Raw genomic sequence first — 4535 nt, forward strand, 5'->3', positions numbered from 1 at the left:
TTAGAAATCTGTGTCATCTTATCTTTGTTCCTCCCAACATGACATGACTTTTTTTCTCTAGTTGTTTTAAATAGTTCTCTTGTTTACTGGTTTTGATAAATTTTATTATAATGTGCACTGGTGCAGTTTTCTTCAGAGGTGGTGAGTGTGTGTGTGTGTGCATGTGTGAGTGTGTGCATGTGTGTGTGTGTGTGTGTGTTTTTGAGCTCTGTGAGCCTTGTGGATCTGTGGTTTTATAGTTTTTATCAAGTTTGGAAAAAATTGATTGTTGTTTCTTCAAAAATTTTTTTCTATTTCCTCTCACCCTCCAGTCCTTTGGTGACATAAATTATATGCATATTAGCCCTCTGGACCTATTCAGTTTATCTACTTCTGTTTGAGTGAGTTAAGGTTGATTGCGTCTTTCAAGGAATTGGTGCATTTCATCTGCGTTATCAGATTTGTGGACACAGATTTGCTGATACTCTTAATTTTTTCCCCCTTTTCTTTCTGTGTTTTCTTTTGAGTAGTTTCTATTGCAATGTCTTCAAGTTTACTAATCTTTTCTTCTGAAATATTTTATTTGCTGTTAATCCTATCCTGTGTGTATTTAAAATCTCAAACACTGTAATTTTTATTTCTAGAAGTTTGACTTATGTATTTTTTATATCTTCTGTATCTCTACTTTTTGAAATGTGAAGTACAGTTGTAATAACTTTTATTGTATTTCTTTGCTAATACTTTTATGTATTCTTTTATATAACTTTTAATGTATTTCTTTGCGTTAGTGTCAGTTCTTGGTCAGCTTTGATATATTAACTGTTCTCCTCATTATGGTTTGTGTTTTCCTGCCTCTTTGCATGTTGGGTGCAGGATATTTTTGTATACCTATAAATCTTCTTAATCTTTGATATGGAATGCAGTTAACTTACTCAGAAACAGCTTGATCTTTTTGGTTCTTGCTTTTATCATTTATTAGGAAGGTCTACAGCAATGCTTAATCTAGGATGAGTTGTTCTCGATAACTGAGGGAAGACCATTATGATTGGTCTACCTAATGCTCCATGTGAATAATATTTAGGCAAGAGGCATTGTTCCCAGCCTTTCATGATTGCCAGGCCCTGTTCATTCCCATCATTTTAAATGGTTCTTTCCACAGGAGCAGGTATTTTCCTTTTATGTATGAGCTGATCACTACTCTGTTGTGTACTTGAGGGGGATCCTCTGCATATTTGTGGTGTTCTTTCTCTGGGAAGCTCTCTCTTCTCTGATACTTTAGTCTAGCAGCTCTAGCTGCTTTGGTCTCCCTGGACTGATAGTTCTATCTCCTCAACTCAGAGAGTTAGCTGGGGTTGGCTTTAATTACCCCTCCCTGTGCCATGGTCTGGAGTCTCTCTCAATTCAAAATACAATAAGCTGGGACACTCATAGGGCTCATCTTGTTTATTTCCAGTCTCTCAGAAATCACTGTCCTTTGTCGCCTGATATCCAGTGCCTTAAAAACTGTTGTTTTATATATTTTTTTCAAAATTTGTATTTAAGTTAAAATTTTTAATTGTAGTAAAATATATAACATAAAATTTGCCATCTGAACTATTTTTAAGTGTATAGTACAGTAATGTTAAGGACATTCACATCGTTGTGCAACAGATCTCCAGAACTATTTATATGTTGCCAAACATAAACTCGATATTTGTTAAAAAATAACTCTTTGTTCTCCCCTTCTCCCACCCCCTGGTAACCATTGTTCTACTTCCCATCTCTATGAATTTGACTACTCTAAGCTCCCCATATAAGTAGAATCATACACTATTTGTCTTTTTGTGACTGGCTTATTTCATTTAGCATAATGTCCTCTAGGTTCATCATGTTGTAGCAAGTGTCAGAATTTCTCTCCTATTTAAGACAAAATAATATTCCATTTTATGTCTACAGTACATTTTCTTTATCCATTCATCTGTCAATGGACACTTGGGTTGTTCCCACCTTTTGGCTATTGCACATGATGTTACTGTGAACACGAGTACACAAATATCTCCTCGAGACACTGCTTTCAATTCTTTTGGGTATATACCCAGAAGTGAAATTGCTGGATCATATGGTAGTTCTATTTTTAATTTTTTAGAAACCACAATGCTGCTTTCCATAGCAACTATACCACTTTATACTCCCACCAACAGTACACAATTCTCCATATTCTCACCAACATTTGTAACTTTCTATATTTTTTTATAGTAGTCATCCTAAGAGGTATGAGGTGGTATCTCATTGTGGTTTTAATTTTCATTTCCCTACTGATTAGTGATATTGAACATCTTTTCATGTGCTCATTGGCCATTTGTATATCTTCTTTGAAGAAATGTCTATTTAAGGATACAGTTCCTCCTGTCCTCAGATTCAACCAACTGTGGATCATGTAGTACTGTAGTATTTACTATTGAAAAAAAAATCTGTATAAGTGGACCTATACACTTCAAGCCTGTGTTGTTCAAATGTCAACTATTTTAGTATGCTCAGACCACGATAACAAGATACCACAGACTGGGTGGCTTAAACAACAGAAATTTATTTTCTCACAGTTCTGGAGGCTGGAAGTCTAAGATCAAGGTGCTGGAAAATTTAGTTTCTGGTGAGGACTCTCTTCTTGACTTGTATACAGTCACCTTCTCACTGTGTCCTCACATGGCTTTTCCTCTGTGTGTGTCCTTTTCTTATGATACCAGTTGTATTGGATCAACGCTCCACCTTATGACCTCATTTAACCTGAATTATTTCCATTTTCGAATATAATCACATTGGAGTTTAGGGCTTCACATATGAATTTTGAGAGGACACCATTCAGTCCAAAACAAAGTTGTTTGTTCATTTTTAAAATGGTTTTTTTTTTTTAACTGGAGTACAGCTGTTTTACAATATTGTGCTAGTTTACCCTGCACAACAAAGTGAATCAGCTATACGTATACATATATCCCTTCTTTTTTGGATTTCCTTCTCATGTAGGTCACTACAGAGCACTGAGTAGAGTTCCCTGTGCTATACAGTAGGTTCTTAATAGTTATCTATTTTATACATAGTATCAATAGTGTATATATATCAGTCCCAATCTCCCAATTCTTCCCACCCCCCCTTCCCTCTTGGTAGCCATACATTTGTTCTCTATGTCTATTTCTGCTTTGTAAATAAGATCTTCTATATCAATTTTTTCAGTTTCCGCCTATATGTGGTAATATATGATATTTGTTTTTCTCTTTCTGACTTACATCACTCTGTATGACAGTCTCTAGGTCAATCATGTCTCTCCAAATGACCCAATTTCTTTCCTTTTCATGGCTGAGTAATATTCCATTGTATATATGTACCATATCTTCTTTATCCATTCCTCTGTTGATGGACATTTAGTTTGCTTCCATGTCCTGGCTATCATAAATAGTGCTGCAATGAACATTGGAATGCATGTGTCTTTTTGAATTATGGCTTTCTCTGGGTATATGACCAGTAGTGGGATTGCTGGGTCATATGGTAGTTCTATTTTTAGTTTTTTAAGGAACCTCCATACTGTTCTTCATAGTGGCTGTATCAATTTACATTCTCACCAACAATGCATGAGGGTTCCTTTTGCTTCACACCCTCTCCAGCATTTATTGTTTGTAGATTTTTTGATGGTGGCCATTCTGACTGGTGTGAGGTGATACCTCATTGTAGTTTTGATTTGCATTTCTCTATTAACTAGTGATGTTGAGCATCTTTTCATGTTGGTCATCTGTATGTCTTCTTTGGAGAAGTGTCTATTTAGGTCTTCTGCCCATTTGTTGATTGGGTTGTTTAGTTTTTTGATATTGAGCTGCATGAGCTGTTTGTATATTTTGGAGATTAATCCTTTGTCAGTTGTTTCATTTGCAAATACTTTCTCCCATTCTGAGGGTTGTCTTTTCATCTTGTTTATGGTTTCCTTTGCTGTGGAATAGCTTTTAAGTTTAATTAGGTCCTATTTTTTAATTTTTGTTTTTATTCCCATTCCTCTAGGAAGTCGGTCAAAAAAGATCTTGCTGTGATTTATGTCAAAGAGTGTTCTGCCAAAAATATGGAAAGCTTCACAAATTTGCATACAGCCTTGCACAGGGACCATGCTAGTCTTCTCTGTATCGTTCCAATTTTAGTATACGTGCTGCTGAAACAAACACTAAAATGGGTTGTTTTATTTTTTGTTGTTGACATGTAGGAGTTCTTTATATATATTCCGGATATTAATGTCTTATAATATATATGATTTACAAACATTTCCTCCCATTCTGTAGGTTGCCTTTCAGTCTGCTGATTGTGTCCTTTGATGTACAGAATTTTTAACTTTTGGTGTCATTCAGTTTACCTATTTTTACTTTTGTTGCCTGTGCTTTTGGTATTATATCCAAGAAATCATTGCCAAATCCAATGTCCTTAAGCTTTCCCTCTATGTTTTCTTCTAAGAGTTTCTTCCTTTTTTTTTTTTAATGTGGCTATCCAATTTTACCATTTTTTTGTTGAAAAGACTGTTTTTTCCCCACTGAATGATCTTGGCA

General features: G+C 35.2%; 1 non-coding gene across 1 annotated transcript; it reads right to left on the minus strand.

Annotated features, from left to right (window-relative positions):
* Positions 1-4054: 4054 nt before the first annotated feature.
* On the minus strand, positions 4055-4160 carry LOC116752364. The gene has a single exon (XR_004349449.1). It is a non-coding gene; the product is annotated as a U6 spliceosomal RNA (small nuclear RNA).
* Positions 4161-4535: the final 375 nt, after the last annotated feature.

Source organism: Phocoena sinus, chromosome 3, assembly GCF_008692025.1.
Source record: "Phocoena sinus isolate mPhoSin1 chromosome 3, mPhoSin1.pri, whole genome shotgun sequence".
Lineage (NCBI taxonomy): Eukaryota > Metazoa > Chordata > Mammalia > Artiodactyla > Phocoenidae > Phocoena > Phocoena sinus.